The 25,640-nt window shown below is 41.5% G+C and overlaps 1 protein-coding gene across 6 annotated transcripts in view; it reads right to left on the reverse strand.

Annotated features, from left to right (window-relative positions):
* VWA5B2 (von Willebrand factor A domain containing 5B2) overlaps window positions 1–10,876 on the reverse strand; it is an 80,302-nt gene extending 69,426 nt beyond the window's left edge. For 3 of the 6 annotated variants that reach the window (XM_061637478.1, XM_061637476.1, XM_061637472.1), the window contains exon 1: window positions 8,524–8,854. The gene's annotated coding sequence lies outside the window, so the exon portion shown is untranslated. The other 3 variants (XM_061637473.1, XM_061637475.1, XM_061637477.1) reach the window with 3 other exon arrangements.
* Between the last annotated feature and the right edge of the window lie 14,764 nt (window positions 10,877–25,640).

Below are 25,640 nucleotides of genomic sequence, written 5' to 3' on the forward strand. Positions count from 1 at the left end.
CGAGGGATGAGAAAATCTGACATTTTTGTTTTCACTCAAGTTTCTCTTTTTTCAATCTTCAGTTCTCAACATTTCCATAAGTTGGAATTTTTTTTAAAAAAAGTTCTCATGAAAATTTATCCGCAACTTTCTCTTCATATACACATTTTTGTATGTAATTTTGCCCAATATACAAACTTTTGAACAGCAATTTATCCTAATGTAATGCACCTTTGTATGTTATTTTTACCAATATATGCATTTTTATGCATGCTTTCCCCTAGTATACAACCTTTTGGACACATTACGTGGCTGGATAACTGCCTTGTAAAATTTGGGGAAGTGTGACATTTGAAGGATGCCTATGTTTCAGTTCATGTATTCTTTTGGAAAGCGTGACTTAAGTCGGTCTGCCTTTAAATATGATCTGAAGTTAATTTCTCCTCCATCCCTAGTAAACACACAGAAAATATACTATAGCAATGTTAGTATGTCATATGCACTTACAAATGTGGGACCAGTGCTGGTGCAGGGAGCAGAAAACAGAGCATGTAAGTCATATTGAACAAAGTCCTACTCAATAATAGATCCACTGAAACTAATAAACCTAAGTCTGTCATGTCAATTAACTTCAGTTGGTCTACTCTGTGTAGTCCTAGCATTGAACACCACCCTTATTCACAAAGACTAACTGGATGGTCCTGAATACTGTAGGGCCCCACTTTTCGGCGGTCCACTGATACGGCCATTTTCAATTAGATTAAGGCCCAACTCATACGGCACTTGTTCTGCTTTCATGGCGTTTTTTGGCATGACGCGCTCAGCAGCTGAGCGTCAGGTGCCATTTTACTGATGGAGTTCCGCTTTTCGGCGATTTTCACTTTTTCTTGGGGGTCTGGAACTTAACCGGGGTGTTGTGAAGATAGATCAGGACTGTGAGCACCAAAAACTTCAGCAATAAAAGTATGAATTATAATGGACTGCCTTCAAATCGATCCCAACTTATGGCTATCCTATGAATAGGGTCTTCATGGTAAGCGGTATTCAGAGGGGGTTTACCACTGCTTCCCTTTGAGGCCAGTCCTCCCCTGCTGGCTAGGGCCTGCTGAGCTTGCCACAGCTGCACAAGCCAGCCCCTTCCTTGTCCGCAACTGCCAGCTGGCGGGCAACTGGGCTCCTTGGGACTATGCAGCTTGCCCACAGCTGCACTGTGGCAGGGCACATAACCTGAGCCACTCACTGTGGGGGTGATCTTTAGCTGGCCCTTGAGACCCAGGAGACACGAGCGGGGATTTGAACTCACAGACTCTGGACTCCCAGCCAGGCTCTCCTCCCCACTGTGCTATACAAACAAATCCTCATCGCAACCATCTTCCATCTGGAAACCGATATCCTCACTGTGGGAGGCTGTGTGGATCCAGAATTGACCTCCGCAGATACTTACGGACCCACTGTTAAAGACCTTCATCTTGGAAGACAATCTTACTCGGCCACGAGTGATTGCCAATGAATGAATGATACTAGCTATGAATTATAATAGGTTCCATCTATTAGTTCCTGTAGTTAAATGCTTAATTTTAAGATAAGTAACATATCCTATCTAGAGAGTCTCAGACTGTTGTAAAAAAAAAAAAATCAGCATAAATTATAAAACCAGCAATATCTTAAAATGCACTGGAGTAAAATAATCCATACTGATCCCTTGTCCATAACTGCCAAACCAACCAGAGCGATCTTACAAAATCTCAGGATTATGGCCAGTGGAAAAGCAGTAATTTATTAGGGCTAGGAGCCACCCATCTGGAAGCAACAAGTGTGGTGTAGTGGTTAGAGTATTGGATTAGGACCTGGGAGACCAAGGGTAGATCCACACTCACTGTTCTGCCAGTTCCAATGCATCTTCACCTCTCTTCTGAAAATGGGGTCACACAATGATAGTCAAACCCCACCCCTTTTTACTGTAAAACCAGCTTGAGTGTGTTTCTTTAAAAAATTCAGCTTCAAAGAGATTTCTCAACCAAAGGGCAGATCAACCTATTTTCCCTCCAGGTATGGCTCATGGAAATGCTTTGATCTGGCAATTAGTGTGTTTACAGCCCAAGGTTCAACTACCCACTTGTCCATGGAGGATGACCTTAGCCAGTCTCCACCTCTCAGCCTAACCTACCTCCCAGGGTTGTTGTGGAGATTAAGGGAGGAGGGGGAGAACCATGTATACCACCTTGGGCTCCTAGGAGAAAAGGTGGGATATAAATAAATAGATAGATAGAGGCTGTAAACACACTAGTTGCCAGATCAAAGCATTTCCATTAGCCACACCAGGCTCAAAACCTCTCTGTGCATACTCAAGACCTTATGCTTAATGCACAGCACAGGTGTCCCTTCTATCTGCCATAACTGATTTGCTGCAACTTCACTGAGCTGTTCACCAAGGACTTACCATGGAGTTTCCCCTGGCTGCTTTTTTTTTTAAAATCATTAGTACCCTTTACATTTATCTTACCAAAGTAAACAAGACCCATCTGGTCTTTATATGTTTTATGCAAGCAGCTGTGCGGCTGTCTGTAATGAATAAACACAGATCTACAGGTTCTTGCCCTATGATTTTTTTCTCCCTTATCAGTTCCTAGGAATACAGGTGCCTGCAATCTTATTAACCTTATATTATAAAAAGCTTGATTTTTGCTACATTCACCCTAGCAAAATATCCTTTTTCCACTATCCAGTGCTGGTGGTGTTTGCACGCACATGTGGGAGAAGGGTGTATAGAATAGTGTATAGAATAAATGTCTCATTCTTTAAAACTGTCATCTTCCCCAATTTGGGCTCAACAGGTGCACACATTCTCACAACCATCTTCACACATAGACAGTTGTTATGCTGAAATGTTCCACGTGAACTCAATAAGTATGCAAATGATCAGACCTGCCTTTCCCCTCCTTCTCCTCTCCTCTCCCTTCCTCCTCCCCTCCCCTCTTCCTTCTTCCTCCTCCCCTGCCCACTCCAGCCCTCCTTCCCTGCCCCCTGGTCAGTTTTACCTATCCTGAGCATGATTGCAGGGCAGTAAATCCCATTGAACTCAATAAACATGCAAATGATCAAACCTGCCCTTCTCCTCCCCTCTCCCTCCTACCTGTTCCCATCCCCCTCCTCCCCTCTGCCCTCCCTCCCCTCCCTCCTCCTCCTCCCCCACTCCCCATCCCCTGTGGTCAGTTTCACCTATCCTAAGCATGATTGCAAGGGAGCAAATCCCACAACTCAATAAGCATGCAAATGATCAATCCATTCTCAGCAAACTTTCACAGGATCCCATTTCTTACCTCCTGGATTAAAAAGCAGAGAAATTCACTAATAGGCAAAAAAGAAACAAGACATGCTGTGCTGATCTTGTTTTAGCAGGGAGGAAACAACAATATTAAAACAGTTGACAGAATTCAGATAGTAACTTTAAATATGTTTGATTTACTTTGCAATTTTAGTGATGTTTCCTATAGTAAATCATTTTCTTTTGTACAGCAACATTTTGCAACACTAAAAAAAGCTCCAAAAACAATTGTGGAATAATGGCACTGACTGTTCTGCAGAATAGTTTCCAATTGTCAGGAGGTGAAATATATTCTAGCAAATTTCTAGGTGTGCGCTATATTTTTAATTGACCATGCCCACCTTTCCTTAAACGAAGTGGTTTAAATATAGCTGAAAACATGCATCTTGGGTAGGCCAAGTTTGTTTTTTCCAACAGCTAGAGTCATTGCTTGAGTAGCAACATACTGTAATAAGTCTGATTTTTACATCAAACTGTACTTTCGGATTCAACTGTTAACGCACCCAAAATAGAAATAGAACATAACCTCCAATTTGAAACACAAAAGGCTGTCTTCACCATCATATGACACTGTCCAATAAAAAGGCATTGAAATTAATAAAAATAAATTCAACACAGGTCTCTAGGATGCATAATGAGGGAAATAAATTTTTCTAGATTAGATTCTCTGTAGAAACATTAGTAACACAGGACAGAAGCAAAGTAAGAACACTACCAACAAACATACAAAAATGTAATTCTCCATCTTTGGAGATGGCAGGTGTTGCCACCACTCACCATATGCTCAGAGGCACATGTTACCAAATTCTCCAAGCTGCACAGGAAGTGGATTGGACTGTGAAAGACGAAACCAAATTGTATTTGCATTTTGACAAATTTGTAGGGCAGTCCAATATCTCAGAGAGGAAGTCAGGTCTCTTGCTCCCCTGGCACATTCACTATAGCTGCCCAATTTCCCTACTTTTTAAAGTTTGATAGAAATATCTGTGGGCTATAGGTACGTTCTTAAACCACAAGGTTTTTTGACTATTAGTGATATATAGTGTGTATTGTATGCAGCCTAAGTATGACTGCTATGTGAGTGTTAAAATTTGGTAAACATTCATAATCCTGGACAACATTCTAACTAAAGAAAAAAAGGGGTGGACACCTCAGGACATACAACAGTGAATAGTGAAAGTCACCCAAATGTATTTGTCATTATTCACAGGTCTGTGTCCAAAAAGTGGGTAAACATACATCTATTTTTGGACATTCATAAAATTCAACTTGGATTGTCAGCATTCACGTAAGAATATCCAAAATATGGCAAGTGCTGACAGTAGTTGTACTTTGACCATCAACGAGAAGGCTCCACAAGAACTAGTAAGAAGGGGAGGGGGGTCTATAGCAATATAAAAGAGCTGTTATAACTTAATTCAAGCTGACTTGTCACACTTGTAACACTGCAACACGGTACACCAAACCGTTTAGAATAAATAATGTAAACCAAATTTATGTGATCTGGATAAATTATGCAATCTCAGAATCTGGGGTTTTCCTGGCACAGATTTATTTTATGGGAAAGGGTATGTGTGTGAGAGAAAATGTGGACAGTTGAACAAGTGATTACGTTCCTGGTTCAAGAAAATATCAGTGCTTCTTGGAAGACTCTGCTAGATTTTATTTATTTATTTATTTATTTAATTACGCTTTTAAACCGCCCTATAGCAACGAGCTCTCAGGGCGGTGTACAGCAAGATGTGCTGAACTGCAAGAGAAGTAGTCTTCCAAGAAGCATTGAAATAAATATCCTTGATAAAGTGATTTTCTTGAAATGTGCTGGCAAGTGGGAACCTCCCCAATCTCTGAAATATTCCACAGAGGCTTTATAAGAAGTGTCTTTATTCTAAGAGGTAAGATCTAGCAGTGCCCAAAACAGGACGTTTCTGCAGTGGCACCAGAGTTGTGGCATGGCCTCAGATGCCATGATTTTTTAGTGGAACCTTATAATGGAATGGTGCTCCTCTACCTTGTTCACAGCTCCTATTTGTTTTAACATGTTCATGACCTATTTTACAGCACACTGCCTCTTATCCTGGGATGTAATGTTGGTAAGATTTGTGACTAAATAAATAGTAATATGCATCCTTCCACAAAGGAAGGGGTGGGGATATGGCCCTCCAGATATTGTTGGATTCCAGCTTGCATCAGACCCAGCTAGCATGGTCAGTGATGATGGGAATTGTAGTCCAGCAGCATCTGGGGCCACAGGTTCCACCCCACTGCTCAGAGGAGTTGGCCACAGCATGCATAGGATTCCCAGGAACCTGATCAACAAACAAATTCTCTGGGCTCCAACAAGTTGCAACTTTTATAAACTGCCACCAACCCAAAACTACAAAGACAAATACCAAAGTACGGATAGTAGGTCACTACCTGCAGGCAAACCCAGAGAAGTTGTTAAGTGCTCACAGTGATGTGATAAAAAGTGATTACATAGACATTCTCTCCTTCCTCACAGTTCAAAGATGGAGCAAAGTTGTAAACAATAAGACGACAAAGCAAATTGGAGGGATTTTTTTCAGGACTGGGAGATAAGGACATTACTTTAAACAGGGATTATCTGAGACACTTCACTAGCTGCCAGAGATTGCCCTTATTACACTAATAATAATAATAATAATAATAATAATAATAATAATAAATTTTATTTTTCAGCCGCCTATCTGTCCGGGTTAGGGACACTCTAGGCGACGAACAACAAGAATAAAAACAATACATATAGATCAACATAATCAAATTTTAAGCTAAAAAACCATTCATTAAATCAATTGTAACATAAATTAATCTGTCCCAATCTTGTAGGCCTGCCTGAACAGCCAGGTCTTCAAGGCTCGGCGATAGCTGGACAGGGAGGGAGCATGTCTGAGATCGAAAGGGAGAGAGTTCCAGAGGGTGGGGGCCACAACAGAGAATGCCCTCTCTCTGGTCCGTACCAGCCAAGCTGTTCTCACCAGTGGGACTGAGAGAAGGTCTTGCGAGGCTGATCTCGTCAGGCGGCACAATCGGTGATTCTGGAGGCGTTCCTTCAGATATACTGGGCCGAAACCGTATAGGGTTTTAAAGGTCAACACCAACACCTTGAATTGGGCCCGGTAGACAACTGGTAGCCAGTGAAGATCTAATAACACTGGGGTGATATGATCCCAGCGACGGCTATGCGTAATCAAGCGTGCCGCTGCGTTCTGTACCAGCTGTAAATTCCGGACCGTTTTCAAGGGTAACCCCACGTAGAGCGCATTGCAGTAGTCTAAGCGAGAGGAGACCAGGGCATGTATCACCTGAGGGAGCAGGTGAACAGGAAGATAGGGACGCAGTCTCCGTATCAGATGTAATTGATACCAAGCTGCCTGGCTCACTGCTGTAATCTGAGCCTCCATGGACAGCTGGGAGTCAAGTATGACCCCAAGACTGCGGACCTGGTCCTTCAGGGGTAAACTTACCCCATCAAGCATCAGGTCAGTAATTCCTAACTTCCTTTTGTCTCCCACAAGTAATACCTCAGTCTTGTCGGGGTTCAGCTTCAGCCTATTCTCTCCCATCCATCCACTTACGGATTCTAGGCACTTGGACATGGTATTCACAGCCAACTCCGGTGAGGACTTAAAGGAGAGATAGAGCTGAGTGTCATCTGCGTACTGATGGCACTGCAACCCAAAACTCCTGATGATTGCTCCCAGAGGTTTCACATAGATGTTGAATAGCATGGGAGAGAGGATAGAACCCTGTGGCACTCCACAATGAAGAGGCCAAGGGTCTGAAACCTCATCTCCCAATGCCACCCGTTGCTGCCTATCCGAGAGATAGGAACGGAACCACTGCAAGACAGTGCCTCCTATTCCTAATCCCCCTAGGCGGTTTAAAAGGATACCGTGGTCAACGGTATCGAATGCCGCTGAGAGGTCCAGGAGGACAAGGAAGGTGTAAGCCCCCCTCTCCCCCATTCATCCTCCTCACAACGTTTGAGGATACTGCCAACCAAATTCTTACACTCACACATATGGGATCCTTCTTTCCTGACCAGGGCAAGAGCTCTAAAATAGCGAAATAAGAGCATTGGACTCAATGACATAAGTAACAGACACACTAGGCATTAAGATAGAGCCTTCTGCTGGGATTTGCCATCTGTTCCTAGCCTTGCTGTTCAGTTAGGAAGAAGTTTAAATTCTGATACAGGACCCACAGAAACCAAAATAAATGCCCAAATTCATTGTGGGCTGTCATGCTATGAGATTGCTTGCTTATATCATGCAAGGTGTAGTTTTAACTGTCATTGCTTTTTTATTGATTGAAATGTTTTTATGCTGCTGTTTTGGCCAATTGTATTTTATACTTTTAGTGGGTTTTTTATTGTGAATCATCTTGAAGGCACTTTATTGTCTTGAACGGTGGTATAAAATAATTAAATAAAATAGATGAAGTTCAGCTTGAGAATGAAACATAAAGGAGGGGCTCCCTTCACTTACCTTCTTGGAGCAATTTGATTGAAGCCAACCTAGGAGTTGCTTCTGCTAAGACCACTAAGCATTGGATCAAATGCAAACTTCAGCCTAATGTACCAGTTGCCTCCCAAATTGGGAAAGCCCGCTGTCAAGTGAAACTGCAAATCTAATAGCTCTGGGAAAAGAGACCCTCCAGCACTCTCATTTCTCTTCAGAAACTGTGGGGCTCTTGTACGGAAGTCTTATTTGCCTCCACAAGAAGACTTTTAACAACAGAGGCAGAGACATTTACTAATAATACACTATGATGAGTTACAGTAAATAATTAATATGGTACATGTTCAATACATAAGTGCAGGTCTGTCTGCGATGCAGCAGTAGCAGCGGCTGCCAAGACAGCTGAAAGGTTTGGTATGCCATGTTCCGTTCGCTGCCTTTCCCATTCACAAAATGTGGGTCACAGCTGCAAATTAGGACAAAATTAGCAAGATCTCCTTTGTAATGAAGCAAATGATTGTGTGTGTGTGTTTAGAAGAAAATATGGGAAACAGTGGCAAGCTAAAGTTGTTCCTTGCTCAGGGATTGGCCAGGCATATCCTATGCACAAGGGCTTGTCCAGAAAGAGCCTGGGTCCCATACAGTTGCTGTTTCTCACACTATCTGGCCTCACCCTCTTCCCTCATTCTTTTGCTGCTCAACAAAGTTACACAACAGAATTGATTGTTAAGGGCTTACCTGGAGAATGACACACCGTCTGCAGTCTTAACCAGCTTGGTTTTGGATGAATTAATATGGATGAAGAATCAGCACCTTTCTGGATGGGCTCCTGTATCCAGACTGGCCAGAAGCCTAGTATTTCAAACCTCCCAGCCTCTGTCTTCTCCCTTTCAAGAAGGAAACTGACAGATTCCCTGTGTTATTGCTTGCTCGCTCACATATACACACTCACTGTCTGCTGCAGACTCTCTCTAGAACTGGCTTCCTCAGTGCCGCTACATCTCTGCTTCCTCAATGCCAGAAGTAAGGGAACTGAGCAGCTCCAAGCCTGGCCTAATTAAAGGGCCAGGCTGCCTCCACAACTCTGATAGCACTGGGGAAAGAGGGCAGCCAGTTCTGCAAGTACTGTCTTGCTTCTTGTCAAGATGATGAAGCCTGCCTGTCAGATTTAAATTCAGGAACAGGAAGAAAGATATCTTTATTAGAGAAAAGACACTGGGTACAGTCTGTAGTAATAAAAAAAAATCACCAATAATTCCACATTTTGGACTAAGAAACTCCATCACACAAATCCTATTACTGGAAGAATCACTCTCCTTTGCAAAAACGTATGTAGTTTCCCTTTGCTACAAGAATAAGATTTTAATGAATATTTTAGCAAGGACTGGAGTAGTGGAGGACAGAGAATGAGGAAGTGTCACCTATGTGGCACTGAGGATAATGACTTGTTTCAATGCTTTCAACACACATTTTCAGAAGTTTGCCCATAACTATGTGGGAAGGAATGACTAAAACTTCATTAAAAGTTTCAAGAAACTATATTTCCTGTCTAAACAAGCCAACAAATTATCTACTAACAACTGTAGCACACACACACATTTGGGATGTACCTTGGAGAGTTGCTGCTATTTAGAGTAGACAATGCTAGTAGGTTAGATGAATGGAAAGTCTGACCTGGGCCAGTAGAGATACCCATCATGGAGAGATCTTTCATATCACTTCAAACACAACGCTTTTTAGTATCAACAGTTTACATGTTCAGGCCAAACCAGACATGATGGGTTATCATTAACACACCTACCCAATGTACATATAAAAGCAGAAGGTATCTCACATCATCATCATCATCCACCATTCACCCCAAGGTCCCAGGGTGGGTTACACAACAATTTAAAACACAACATTCAATGGTTAAGCAAGCCGGAGATGGGCATTAAACCTTCGCCTTGTCTTCAGTACTCCAGGCACTTTTCTGCCTCCCTGGCTTCAATACCAGAAATTAGCGAGTACTGAGAAGCAACAGACTGATGGGAGGTAAAGTATGAGAATGGGTCAAAATTCAGCACCCTCTCCTGCATACTTCTTGTTAAAGTTAGGCGCCCCAGAACTTCCCATTTATTTGAGAATAAGGCAGACGGATTAAGAGAAACCCATGACAACCACCATCATGTTTAGTTTGGGCCTCAGCTGCCTGTAATCAAGTGGAGAGAAAACAAATGAACCATAGCATCATTGTAGGGAAACATATACTTTGAGGTTGATGTAACAAAAATATTTGCTAAAGCGCACATGGAAAAAGTTCACACTTTAGGTTTATTCACTGTCTTACTATAAACTTATTGGTCACGTAATGCAACAGAAGCATCTCTATTTTCCACTGTAATTGGAAGGTACAGTGAATATTATTTATTTAAAACAATTCTATACTGCCTCTTCAGAAAAGCGTTGAGGCAATGTACATATCAAAAGACCCAGCAATAAACAAAATAAGCATTATTAAATATTAAAAACAGCAATATACAAAATAAAATGCAGTAGCATAAACTGGATTTACTGAGGCTGCAGTCTTATGCACAGCTGCTTTGGGGTATGCGTCACTGAACTCAGTGGGGTCTGCTTCTGATAAATATTCATAGGATTGGACTGCACTTCCCTTTTCTTCACACCAGTCATTTTGTTTCATAGTTCATCCTGAGAGTTTCAGCTCACAGTAGCAAAATCCAAAAACTGCTTCAAAGAGTGAAAACATGTTTCAACTGTTTTTTAACAGGAATTATTTTTGCACTCTCCAGTCTTAATCTAACAGATTTTCCTAAGTGGATATCAGAATTTACTACTCAGCACTGCCTTGCTTGGCCCAACACAAATGTAGCCCAAACTTTCCCAAATGAGCCCTCATATAGTTTTGTTCAGCCTTCCACCAGTCCCTCCAAAAGGAAGTAGGAACAAACCACTTGCAGCCCGGTCAGTTCCTTCGTGAATCATCTCTCTGTAGCTTTTTCCTCTCTGAGCATGCTCCAAATTCCTTCTTCTTATCTGGTCTATTTGCCTGTTTCAAGATCCCGGCCTTCTTCCTGTTTGCCTGTCCTGTATCTTTGGTTGCATGCCTGCTGTTTTTCCTTGTTTCTCCAGTTTTGTTTATTTATTTATTTATTATTTGATTTATATCCTGCCCTTCCTCCCAGCAGGAGCCCATAAGCATCTCAGAGAAAGTTCTAGTAGTACTGTTTCTTAAAGGAGTTGTCCTGCATAATCCTAAACATGTTTATTCAGAACAATTCCCACTGAGATCAATGGGATTGATTCCCTAGTAACTGTGTTTAGGATTGCAGCCTTTAACTATGTTCGAATTCTGATTTTGTCCTGGTTTTCCCATAGGATTCAGGCTGCCTGCACACTAGTTGCTTAAAAAGCAGTGAGACTGTTTTGTCTGGGTGTGGTTTGAAACAAATATGCACCTGGGTGGGTGTACACATCTTTATTATTTGATGGAATACACTTGGTGCTGTCAGAGCTTATAAGACTGCCCACTGTAAAGTGTTTCCATCGGACACACCTCAGAGTCACAACAGGTTGATAGACCAAACAAGTTTCAAGCTGGTGTAAAACCGGCTTGAAGGGAAAATGCATCCGATCTCAAAAATCCCAAGTTTTGAAGTAAAAAAGGGTTGGAGCATGACAAACATTGTGTGCATCCAGATTCAAAAAACAGAGGTGGAGAAGTAATGAAGCCAATATAACTGCAAGTGTGTCTACAGCCTCAGATTCAGTTTTGCCTTATAATGGCCGTAGGGGCTGCTACCTGGTCTCCCTCGACACCAGAGGGGAGCCAAAAAATTAGGTGATTCCATTGGAGGATCCATCCTTAGTCATTTCTGGCCTGGAATAAGGAAACACAGAAGATTTAGGCTGTGGGCACGCAAGTAGCTTCAAAAGCAGCCAGAATGTTTTTTCTGGCTGCATTTTGAAGCAACACTGCTTGCTGCTGGCCACACCTCCCTTCCCTAGAGCAGCCGTCAGACCTTTCAGGACCACCCAAAGCAAAGTGTTGGGCCAATCACTGTCTCTGTCTGAGCCTGCAGCAAAGCATTTCCATTGGCCACACCTGGAAGGCAAACAGGTCGATCTACCAATCAGTTGCAAAACCTCCCTGAAGCTGAATTAAAACAAAACAAAACACTGGAACATAAAAGCAAGGTTTGAAGAGTAAAAAGGAGCAGTGCTTGACTAGTGTAGTGTGCCTCCATTTTGAGAAAAGAAAGGTAGAGACACACTGGAACTGACACAACAGTAAGTGTGTCTCTACCCTTATTATTTGGATGCCTAGAAATGTACCCAATGCCATCACATGCACTAAAGAAAAAATAGATAATTAACTCCAAAATAAAACATTGAAACTGAAAGAAAGTGAATGATTCAAGAAGTTGCAGTTGGAACCAGGGCTGTGGAGTCGGAGTCGTGGAGTCAGAAGCAATTTTGGGTGGAGTCGGAGTCGGAGTCTGTAGAAATGTACCGACTCCGACTTCAAAATAAATTTTGATTGACTAATTTTTTAAAATATAAATTCAAAATGTCAAAGAAGCTTCCCATGAAGTCAGCTGTAGTTGAGCATTTCACCATAACTCAAGATGGAAAACATTTTGTGTGTCAGTGTATGACACAGGACCAGAGCTTGGAAAAGTTACTTTTTTGAACTACAACTCCCATCAGCCCAATCCAGTGGCCATGCTGGCTGGGGCTGATGGGAGTTGTAGTTTTAAAAAGTAACTTTTCAAAGCTCTGCACAGGACCCAGGTGAAGACAAATGCTGCGATGCCAAGATCAGCGCATATTCAGGCAAGCGATAAAAATGCTCCTACGAGACCTTCCGATTTAAAAAGACATTTACAGTCCTTTCCAGGCCTGTGGAGTTGGAAGCAATTTTGGGTGGAGTCGGAGTTGGAGTCGGACAGTAGAAAAATAGAGCAGTCGGAGTCGAAGGTTTGGAGTACCGACTCCGCAGCCCTGGTTGGAACACCTTTTCATCTCTTTGCTTGATCAAAGAAGGCTGTTATTTCAGGACAACATACCTGCAATAACAATTTATAACTTTTTGTAAGGAGCCTGACATTGTCAGAGAGGGAATAGGGAGCTATTTCTAAACAATTTTAGCAGCTATTGCTGTAACTACATAATGTCTATATTTTATAACTGTATAATGACTGAAAAATATATGTAGCTTTCTTTACGGGTAGGTACGATTGAATGTACTTAGAGCTTGTTGTAGTTATGTGCCTCCAAGTTGACTGCGACTTATGGTGAACCTATGAATCAGCGACCTCCAAGAGCATCTCTCATGAACCACCCTGTTCAGATCTTGTAAGTTCAGGTCTCTGGCTTCCTTTATGGAATCAATCCATCTCTTGTTTGGCCTTCCTTTTTCTGTACTCCCTTCTCTTTTCCCCAGCATTATTAATAACCTCAGTTTCATCATTCAAACCTCTAGTGATAGTTCTGGTTTAATTTGTTCTAACACCCAATTATTTCTTTTTTTCGCAGTCCATGGTATACGCAAAACTCTCCTCCAACACCATATTTCAAATGAGTTGATTTTTCTCTTATCCGTTTTTTTCACTGTCCAACTTTCACATCCATACATAGATATCAGAAATACCATGGTCTGAATGATCCCTACTTTAGTGTTCAGTGATACATCTTTGCATTTGAGGACCTTTTCTAGTTCTCTCACAGCTACCCTCGCCAGTCCTAGCCTTCTTCTGATTTCTTTACTATTGTCTCCATTTTGGTTAATGACTGTGCCGAGGTATTGATAATCCTTGACAAAGCAGAAAAAAGAAACCATGGAAAAATCTCCCCCCCCCATCCCAATTCACTTGGCAATATATCTTGATAAAACAAAGCGTTCTGGGCTGCTTCTTGTGTCACTCTTGAAAAACATTATACCTTGTCATTGATTACACCCTCCAAAATATTGTCTCTTTTATTTTCTGGAAGTATTGTAGGAAAAGGCTGATTGTTGTCAGGCAGTGCTGAGCCTTGTGGTTGTCCTAATAATTCTCTTCTCATCCTGGAAATAATGGATAGGATTTGCTACCTAGAGGTAAAGCCCAGTTCAGATGTAACAGGAAACCATGGCTTCCCTATTATAAAAAGGAGCCTGCATGAGCCTATTTTAAGTGCTATGTTTCCAGCTGAAATTGGGAAAGCAACGCCTCAGCACTAAAGAGCCCTAGTTCAAATCTCCAGTTTGTTTTAGGCTAGCCACATCTGTCAGCCTAACCTACCTCACAGGGTGGATTTAATTAAAGATAAAACCCATGCAGGTAATCTTGCACTCTTTGAAGGGAGAATGATATACAATAAAAAACTCCTCCAGTCCAGGCCAACTGTCAATCAGCTGGAAGATAACATAAATGTGATGGTGACATGTGCCCCACTCATGCAGCAGTGTGTGTGCAAGACTGTGCATGCATGTTTCTAATTTTAACACCAAAACAGGTGCACAGGTGAGAGGCACTGAACCCTCTCCACTTACTTTACAGCTCCCTCCTCAGATACTTTTCTTTTGGTCTCAGGACTTCCAATATAACAAAAAATGGCCAGAGAGAAGAACAAAAGACAGGCAAGCCATGGTGGTGCACTGGTGGTGCAGCAGAGAGGCCTGCACTCTTTACCCACATAGACCTTTTGTTGTCAACGCTGGACCCCACCCCCTCTTCCTATATGTTGGAGTTCTGATTAAACTCACAGAACGGCTGCCACCATGCCTAGCTTGGACATCTGTGGTTGCTTCAAGATTAAAATGGCTTACTGCCAAACTCCTGCATTACTACCTGTACATTTGTGAATAAAAAATGTATCTTCAGCTTCTAGTACTCTGGAGTGAGAGAACCATAGGTAAGTGGGAACATAGCACTTGCTGGCCTGTTACACTGCACCATGAGGTCACACAGCTCAGTCTCCTGACTGCAAGATGAGAAAAAGTCTGCTGACTATGACAGAAACAGCAGTTTTTCTTGCAGCTGCATCCCTGAAGAATAAGCATTTCATCTGTGCATGCAGCCCTGCAGCACATACACCAATCTCATTAGAGAAGTCTACATTAGCAAACCAATTGCTCTTGATATACTGCAGAACTCCCCTGCATCTGCTGTGAGGGTGTGACATGCCGAGGAAACAATTGCACAGATGTTTCTTCCTCCATGCTTCTATAAATATAGTTAAGACCTCACAGAAAATACACTATAACATTCTGCTCCCTTGGATCTATACTGTAATGCACTATAATATTTCTGCGTCTATTAACGCCAATGCTTATTATTATTATTATTATTATTATTATTCCAGTAAAATACATTTCTGCAAAATTATGTCCTGTATCATACTTACCAATTGTTCACTGAATATTTTGAGATTTAACACAGTACATATCATCTCCAAACAAAAAGGGTTGCCAGGTTAGCAACCCAGTTGTTATGTGCCTTCAAGTCGATCATGACTTATGGCAACCCTATGAATCAGTGACCTCCAATAGCATCTGTCATGAACCACCCTGTTCAGATCTTGTAAGTTCAGGTCTGTGGCTTCCTTTATGGAATCAATCCATCTCTTCTTTGGCCTTCCTCTTTTTCGACTCCCTTCTGTTTTTCCCAACATTATTGCCTTTTCTAGTGAATCATGTCTTCTCATGATCCAATGATCATGTGTCCAAAGTATGATAACCTCAGTTTCATCATTTTAGCTTCTAGTGATAGTTCTGGTTTAATTTGTTCTAACACCCAATTATTTGTCATTTTTGCAGTCCATGGTATGTGCAAAGCTCTCCTCCCACACCACATTTCAAGTAAGTTGATCTTTCTCTTATCCACTTTTTTCACTGTCCAACTTTTACATCCATACATAGAGATCAGGAATACCGTGGTCTGAATGATCCTGACTTTAGTGTTCATCAGGGATACATCTTTGCATTTGAGGACCTTTTCTAGTTTTCTCACAGCTGCCCTCCCCAGTCCTAGCCTTCTTCTGATTTATTGACTATTGTCTCCATTTTGGTTAATGACTGTGCCAAGGTATTGATAATCCATGACAAGGTCAATGTCCTCATTGTCAACTTTAAAGTTACATAAATCTTCTGTTGTCATTACTTAGTCTTCTTGACATTCAGCTGTAGTCCTGCTTTCCTCTTTTAACTTTCATTACACTGAAAACCCTATGAACAGAATATCCAAAATGCAACAGCCACCCAGAGACTCCCATTAAATCTGCCACTGAGTAGCAGGAGAAAATGAGCCATTGCTTCCCTTGCCCATTTTCCGGCTAGGACTGTCCATCCCCTCCTCTGTGCCTGCTGCATACACACAGGGAGTCCTGCTTGTTACAGCAGGCAGTGAAGGGAGTGGGTGGGAGGTCTGGGGTGTGGGAAGAACCACAGCCATTTCATCAGATGAGACAAGGAAACTCTTCAGTTGCAACTTTGCAACTACATACACACAGTTCAGTTCAACATTTTAATATGAACACCTTTTGGAGATGTTATATATCAGCACTTTCCGTTTCAACTCGCAATTGAGGGAAGCTGCCAAACTCCCAACATTTAACCTTAAAATAAAAGCGTATTCTATTACAACAGTTGAAACCCTTTTAGATCATTGTTTGACTGTGCAGACTGTGCAGTCTCCACCCCTCTTACTTTCCCAATAACATTTGGTAATGCAAAATAGGTGATGTGATGTCACTGCAATGTGCATTTTCCCACCCATCCAAGTCAGTCAATAATGTGGAGTGGGGAATGAGAAGCAAGTAGACTGCAATTCACACATCTGGGGGAGACGGGGAAGTGAAAGAGGAGATTCTAGGCTCTTGATTTCATTGGCAGCCACATCTCAGCCAAAACATATAGTTCTGGCCTCAGCTGCTATGTAGTACCCAAATGTTTTTCCACTTGGCTAGCTGAGCAGAAACTAACCACCACCACCCACCAATCTTCTCAATAGGTTTGAGGGCAGGTTACATCTTTAAAAAATACAATAACACAAATAAAACAACTCTACCCCAAAATACCACACCATGCAATACATACATATCAACAAATCAGATGCTATACAGGGGGACATTAACATTAGTTCAGTTGTCAAAGGCCAAGGAGAGGAGGTGTGTCTTCAATGACTGCCTAAAGCTGTAAAGAGATGGTACCTGACATACCTCTTTAAGGAGGGGGTTTCACATTAGGGAGAAGGTTGTCTTGAGGGCCATCACCCTTCACATCTCTGGGGGAGATGGTACCATAAGAAGAGCCTCTCCTGCAGATCATAATGTCTTGACTGGCACATAGGAGAGGAAGTGTTCGTGCAGGTATTTGTGATCCAAGTTGTTTAGGGCTTTAAGCAGTAAGCACCAAGGTGAGCACCTTCAATTCGACTTGGAAGCACATAGGCAACTAATGCAGCTGCTCTTCCTGATAGTCTGAGCCAGCACCCAGGCTGCCTCATTCTGCATTAGTTGTAGCCTCTGGGCCATCTTCAAGGGCAGACCCAAGTAAAGTGCATTGCCATACTCTAACCAGAGACTATCACAGCATGGAGTACATGGAGTACAGTGTCCACATCATTCTTGTCCAGATAGGGCCATAGCTGATGTACCAGCCATAGCTGGAAATAGGCATTTCTAGCCACCAAGGCCACCCTCACATAACAATGGATCAAGAAATACCCTTGATTACATTCTAGTTCTTTCCAGGGGACTACAATGCTGTCCAGAATAGGCCATCTCTTCCCCCCCCCCACCGGAGAATTTGGCACACATAATACCTCTGTTGTATTTGGATCCAGCTTTTTGTTGACCCACATCCAGCCCATCATTGGGTAGTATTCAATGCTAGACCGACCCAGAGTAGACCCATTGAAGTTAATGGGCATGATAAACTTGGGGCTTATCCACATGGGATCGTTTCTTTGTAGCAAATACACTGCTTTTACTGTCGTAAGGCTCATTCACATGGCGACTTACTTTGAGATTGGTGCTACTTGCATCCCTGTTTAATTTTCATGGTTCACATGACGTTGCAAGCAATCAGCAGCTATCATACAGTTTTCCTGTATCAACCCAATCCAATTATAATGCGAAAAGGAAAGGAAAAACCTTCTCAGCTTTGCTGCGCTTCTCCGTGTAGGCACTTTGCCTCAATGTTTTTTTAGTGGGCAGGCTCTCTAATGCCCCATCGCCAGCTCCCTCTCTCTCTGCTGCCTGCAAAAGCTGCGGTAGCTGCTGCCTACTTTGCTGTTCACTCACTCCCCCCTCTATTCAGTTTCATACAGTTTTGTGTCAATTGCACCCCCACTCTCCAAGCCAGGAGAGGAGTGCAAATGACAAGAAACAATGAAACTGACAAAAAAAACCCTCCCCTTCTCCATTAGCAATATCTATACTCTGGAGGGAGTAAACATGTAAACTTAGGGGCAGGCCCACAAGGAAACAGCAAAACTAAACCTTTCCAGAGAAATGTCTACTTGTGTGAAAGGAAAACAGTGGATTTGAAGGTAGGAAGTGTGAACTTTGCAAATCTATTGCGATGGCAAAAGCTGCGTCTTCACTGCGAAGTTCAGCTCCCGTGTGAATAAGCCCATAATAGATTTGCAAGGTCCATAATTTGTGCTCAATGGTAGCTTCAAATCCATTGTTTTCCATTCACACAAGCAGGCATTTCTCTGGGAAAGATTAGCGTTGCTGCTTCCTTGTGGCCCCACCCTCTAATTTTACATTTTTACTTCCTCCAGTTGCTCAGTTACTGTGCATGCACAAGTATTTTTTGACCTGTGCAGTATTTCCACTCCCTCCTGCCTCCACCTCTTCCTGAAATTTTGTGGTTGAAAAGAAATGGGGTCATCTATCCCCCTTTCTTTGCTGCCCCTTGCTTTTTCTGAGTTAATTTTTCCCCGCTAGAAAAATAAATCAATATAATATCGATATTTTAAATAAAATATCAATATCAATATTGATATTTTGAGAAAATATCAATATCAATATTGATATTTTCTCCAGATATCGATACTGATATTTTTTTAGGCGACTTTTTTTTTTTAATCCACTTTAGATTTTTTGGCAGAAAAATTGGAAACCTGGCATGGAGAGATGTTGCTTCAAAATTCCCTATATTCCCTATAACTCTATATTCATAGAGAATATGAGAAAGAATTATAAAATCCAATTGCAATTCCCATTGCTAGTTACAAGGAGTGAAGGAAGTTTACTCGGGGAGAAAGGAAGGAAAGAAGGGAGGGCTACAGCAAATTGTGAAGGGGGGAGGACAGAGCAGTTGGAAGTTGCTAGATAATCCACCGGAAACAAAATGGAATTCATGGGAGAATTAGTGGGCAAAGAAAGGGGAATAGCTGAAATAATGATTCACCTGCTCACTAAAGCCATCAAAGCAAACTGTCTTCAAAGACATGTGGAGCAGAGTGGAGCAGTATTGTTCTAAGCTTTTCATATTATCAGTGGATTGGGTTAGTACGGATTTATAGGGGGAAAACTGCATGATAACTTCTGTTTGCCAGTAATGTCATGTGAACCATGCGAATTAAAAGAAGATGTGAGTAGCACCAAACACACACTAAACCATTGTATAGATGAGCTTGGATTCATTAATTTCAGTTGGTCCTCTTTGAGTAGAACAGCTTCACAGAGATGATAAATAGCATGGGAGACAAGATGAATTCCTGTGGAATGCCACAGGGCAACTCCCATTGTGTTGACGCATAGCCTCACATTGCTATTCTCTGAAATCAGCCTTGGAAGCATCTTCCCAGCATTCCCAGCTGCAATATTTTGCCACTTAGTAATTGAGATCCCCTCTGCCCAGCTAGGGAGTCTTTTGCAGTTTCAAGTGCTGTTTGCATTTGAAGTTACATGTTCCTCCTGTCATTTTGTGAACTTTTAAAAGGTACAACAAAGCAAAGCAAAGCAAAACGAAAACAACTCTCCCAGAAGCTGTTCATTCCCCTGGTTTTTAAATTTTTTTATTTAAAATATTTTTACACCCCTTAAGAAAACCTCAAAAGTGGTTCAGAACATTAAAACATACATTAAAACTATTTAAAAAAATACAAGTGTAAGACTAGAATCTGATGTACCACTGCAGAGAACTGATGTACCATCGAAGTATAAAAACAGACATGTAATCCTTAAAAAATTAAGTGCCAAGCAGTTGTATGGGTACCCCTCCTCCTGTATGAAAATTAATAATAAACGTATTTTCATATTTTTATTTATTACATTTCTATCCTGCCCTTCCTTCCAAAGGAGCTGAGGGAAACACATGCTTTCTCATATTAGTTTCTTTAACACTGGTTGTTCCACCAGTGGAGCACGCTTCTCCTTTTATTAAAAATAGGGAACACACAAACAGCAATCCTCTCACAAAAAGGCAGTTATTTCATTTATTTATTCCATTTACGTTATGCATGCCATCAATAAAAATTCCCAAGGGAGTTTACATAAAAGGAAAATAAAAAACCAAGGAAAACACAAGGAAAACAAATACAAGCAGTCATAAGAACACAAGAACCAAAAGCCAGCAAGATCCTTCTATCTATGACAGAGAGATGGACTATCAAAGGCTAGCACCAGTACCAGGTGTGTCTTAGGGAATGTTTTTTCCCTTACAATTTCCCCAATTTAGTGAGCTCTACAGAGGAAATTCCGCCTTGCATTCTGCATCTGCAGGACATTAGCATTGTAGAATATTGTCTTCGTTGGCAGCCTGGTTGTGGAACTTTCTCCCTAGGGAAGCCCAGCTTGCTACTCCACTTTTTAGTTTTAGATACCAGGTAAAGACGTGTTTATTGTGCAGACCTTTTAGCTCTCTTTTGCTTTTAAATAAACACTGATCACATTAATTATTATTGTTGATGCCCAGACCACAGCCTCTATTGTTTTTACTTGCTGTGCATTATTTTCAATGTGTGTGTTTGGCTGGGGATAAACAGGAGGTTCTGTCAATGGCTAACTGCACAATTCTCTATGTGCCTGCTCAACTGGACTCATCATATATATGCATGCCATCAATAAAAAGACTGTAGCCTAAGTACACTACTTACATTGCAATCTTATGCACATCAACCCAGATGTAAACTAATTTAAATTAAATGGGACTTATTCCCAAGTATAGGATTGCAGTATTAAAAAGTTACCCAGTATGTTATCACTCATTCTGAGTCTTTGAGAATAATATTAACTACAACGAAATATTTTTTTACAAAATGGGGGAAGAGATGCATGGGAGGAAATATTCAGCAATCCTAAGATTCAATATAGGCCTTACATTTTCCCTCCTGAAAGAAAACTGGGAGAAATATACATGGAGAAAAAATATTACAGTGGATGCCAATTTATTCATCTCCCTCTGAGAATGAACAAATCAGGCTGGAATAATCACTCTCAATCTAGCTCACTCCCATATTGAATTCTTTGCCCCAAAGGATAATGTTGAAGTAAAATGCCAGCCTTCCCACCACAATCAGGCCAAAGTTAGAATGGTATGTAATTATCTGACAGAACAGGACATGGCCTCTAATATGGCAGGCAACGGATCAGCTTAATGGACATTAAAGGTAAATCTTATGCAGATGGGTGCACGCGACTGTTGTGAGGTTGCCTTAGCAACTGTAACCTTGCCTTTGGATATTAGGCAGCAGAAGGTGTAACCTGTCAGGGATCTGTTAATCTGCAGCCTATCCAAAGGGAATAAGGTGTTCTACAGGAATCACATGAGTTCCTGGGATGAAAAATCCAGGGACACTGTTTTATGTACAAAGTGACCCTACTAATCTGTGTGCTAGAAAACAGCCTTAACTTAATTCAAACTATAAAAACACACATTTCAGGCACATCGGGTAGTTCTGCTCCACTCCAGGAACACAGAGCATAAAGAAAAACACACCAATATGTTTTGAAAGCATGGATATTCTTTATTTGTAAATTGAGCTGTAGAAGTGTGAGATTCATCACAAGTTCTGACCCAGAATGCCTTTCTTCACCTTTTCCATCTGGGTTTGGCTAATCAAACAATCATTTCTAAATTGTGAAAAGTGAATTGAAACAGATGCAGATGGAATTAGTTTTCTCCTGTGCATTCAAACAAAATCACAACCCATTTTTCAACACATGACCATCTTTAACCACTTTGATTCTCAAGGTCTCTTGTAGGCTAATATTGAGTAACATCAATTCAAACTCAGTCACCTCACCTACCACATCTCATATTAAGGTGGTTTTATTGGATCTAGGGTTGCCAGGTCAAAAGCATCCCAAATCCTGAGATTTGGGGGGGTGTAGTGATGTCAGGGGGGTGGACCAAGTAATGGCATGGGGCGGGTCTGTGTGATGTCACAGGGGCAGGCCCTAATGATGTCATTAAGCATGATACATTAAGCATCAACCACAGTTGCTTGGAGCATACCACTCAAACAAAAGCGCTTCTCTGATTGGAAATTAAGATAGAAATCTTAGCTTAAAAGATGGAGCCTGGGTTGTTGTTGTTATGTGCCTTATGGTGACCCTATAAATTAGTGACCTCCAATAGCATCTGTCATGAACCACCCTGTTCAGATCTTGTAAGTTCAGGTCTGTGGCTTCCTTTATGGAATCAATCCATCTCTTGTTTGGCCTTCCTCTTTTTCTACTTCCTTCTGTTTTTCCCAGCATTATGGTCTTTTCTAGTGAATCATGTCTTCTCATGATGTGTCCAAAGTATGATAACCTCAGTTTCATCATTTTAGCTTCTAGTGATAGTTCTGGTTTAATTTGTTCTAACACCCAATTATTTGTCATTTTCGCAGTCCATGGTATGTGCAAAGCTCTCCTTCAACACCACATTTCAAGTAAGTTGATCTTTCTCTTATCCACTTTTTTCACTGTCCAACTTTCACATCCATACATAGAGATTGGGAATACCATGGTCTGAATGATCCTGACTTTAGTGTTCAGTGATACATCTTTGCATTTGAGGACCTTTTCTAGTACTCTCACAGCTGTCCTCCCCCGTCCTAGCCTTCTTCTGATTTCTTGACTATTGTCTCCATTTTGGTTAATGACTGTGCCGAGGTATTGATAATCCTTGACAAGTTCAATGTCCTCATTGTCGGCTTTAAAGCTACATAACTCTTCTATTGTCATTACTTTAGTCTTCTTGATGTTCAGCGGTAGTCCTGCTTTTGTGCTTTCCTCTTTAGCTTTCATCAGCATTCGTGTCAATTCATTGCTAGTTTCTGCTAGTAGTATGGTATCATCTGCATATCTTAAATTATTGATATTTCTCCTTCCAATTTTCATACCTCCTTCATCTTGGTCCAATCCCGCTTTCCATATGATATGTTCTGCGTATATGTTCTACGTGCTTTTTGTACAGCTCTGATTAATTTTGTTACTTTTAGTTTTGGGAGATTTTACTTCTACCTTGTCAGAACTGTTTCTTGCCAGTTTTGCACAGAGCTAGGTTTTTTCCTGAGCTTTCACCTACGGACAGGTTTGCATGGGTTTGATTTTTATAGATTCATTTTCCTTTCTTCCTGATTGGATTAGTTTGGAATTCCTGTTCCCTGAAATTCCACTCTGGACGGCTGGTGCTCCATTTGTCTGTTCAACTGCCTATAGGGGCAGTGGGGGGGGGCTATTGCCCACTGACACTGGTGGGGCGGAAGGCGAGAAGGCCAATGGTATGTGGATCCAGAGCCAACCGAGTAGTTCTAGTTTCGTCCCCGTCCTCCTCCCTGCTGAATTCTACAAGGGCAGCACTGAGACTACCGAGGACGAGGAAGAAGTTGACAGGCAGTGTTGTCCCCAGTAAGTAAGAAGGCAGGAAGGTGGGGGCTGGCAGTGAGCAGACTGAGGATGGTGGGGCAGTGCCCCATCCCTCTCCACTGCATAGGGAGAGTCTGTAGAGAAATCTGGACACTGACTTTGTTAAGGGTTTAATGAAGAGAAATAGTGATATTTTGTAATGATTTTACAACTTTATAAGTGTGTTTTCATTAAGAAAAAGGTGGTGTTTTCATTAAGAAAGAGGGGTTGGCCTGCCTCCTCTATATCCCTGAGGCTGAAAGATACTAGTTAACCAGAGTTATCCAGTTTTTCCTTAGTCTGTGTGGCTTCAAAATGAAGCTCAAGTTTTTAAATAATCCCCTCTCTTGAGCTATTTATTTCATAAGTAAGGGAATGGGATTTCTAAGTATAAGGACATAAGAACCCCTATGGCAAAGGAATAGAACTGGGGGTACTCATACATTCCCTAACACCCTGAGTTGAGGCAAACTTAACTCAGGGAACTTGTCCAAATATTTCCAGGCATATCTGGGTCAGCCTGACTGATCAGGAACAATGGCATATGGAATGTACCAAGTGTGCTTGAAAACATATTCACAATAGTAACTGTTCCAACTAGTCCCAAAATTCATTAGTCTTTTAAGACAGTAGGAGAATGGAGACATTAATGATATGGACAGAATCTTGGAATCACCACTGGAGTTTCCTAATGCTTTGTGATTGGTTTGGAACGATTGTAGAGAGGAGGAACTGTGATGTTGGGTGGGCAGGAACTCATGAGATTGGTGAAATCATTGTCACATGCTGTAACTGTACTCTATAAAAGAGCTTGCACACAGTGCCTCAGAGCAGTTTCTCCTGGATGTTTCTGGGGGGCTGACCGTGCATGTTCATATGCATATGCTTGTAAAGAATAAAGGCCTACCTTTTTGCTTCAAGCCTGTGTCCTCAAATTTTTTTTAAAGACCCCCAGCAAAGGATCCCAATGGAGAAGAATTCTTCAACACCTGTTTCTTAACAAGTTACTGTTCCATAAAAGGAACTCTCCACTTAATCTCTTACTGCTAAGGAGTTGTTGGTGAGGTACTTTGTCGAAGCCTTTTTTGGCATCTAAGTATATAATGTCAACTGGATCAACTCTATATATATGCTTGTTGACAGTCTCAAAGATTTTTAATAGGTTAGTGAGGATTTACCCATGCAGAAGCCATACTAGTTCTGCTTCAGCAAGATTTGTTCTTCTGTGTGCTCGGTAATTCTGCCTTTAACAATGCTTCCACCAGTTTCCCAGAACAGATATTAAGCTAACCGGCCTATAATTCTCCCTGGATTCTTTTTTAAAAAATATGTTACTGTGGTGGAAATTTGTAACACTACCTTTTAGATGATTCTTCCCCAGGAAATTAGTGCACACGAGACTTCCAGACAGAAAGCTAGCTTTTATTACTTACGTAAGGAGACAGCGATCACACAAGCATGTCTACCAGAACAGACATCAGCACAGTCTTATATACCCCAGTGACTTTTAATGACATGTGATCCCATACAGCAAACAGCAGAATTCTTAGCTGCAACGTGCTCTGCAAAGGATGCGCAGCAATTCCCTGCAGACAGTTAGATACAGGCGGGACATTTGAAACAGTTCATAACTCTTCCCACACACCACTCTTATCTCTACGTGTTCGTACACACTCTCATCATGACAGTAAAGTGGAAAATTCTACTTCATTACTATCAGAGATCGCTCAGCCTCACTTCATGTACTTACTTAACTCTTCATTACCACCAATCCACACAGAATATGTTTAACACTCTCCAAATAGCGTTTGTGGATAGCTTTAGATGTGAAATGGACACCCACACTGAGAGACAGGATAAATCTTAAACTATGTTTATAGGTTTATTTGGGATACTATTTACAAAAGGGAATACTGAAACTCATGTTTGGACTTTAAAGGTGCTTGCTCACGGGTTCTAAAGACTCCAGAGACACCATTGTTGACACCAGCCTCAAAGTGGTTCTCCCCTCAGGCCAATTT

This window comes from Rhineura floridana, chromosome 7, assembly GCF_030035675.1.
Source record: "Rhineura floridana isolate rRhiFlo1 chromosome 7, rRhiFlo1.hap2, whole genome shotgun sequence".
NCBI classification, from domain to species: Eukaryota; Metazoa; Chordata; class Lepidosauria; order Squamata; family Rhineuridae; genus Rhineura; species Rhineura floridana.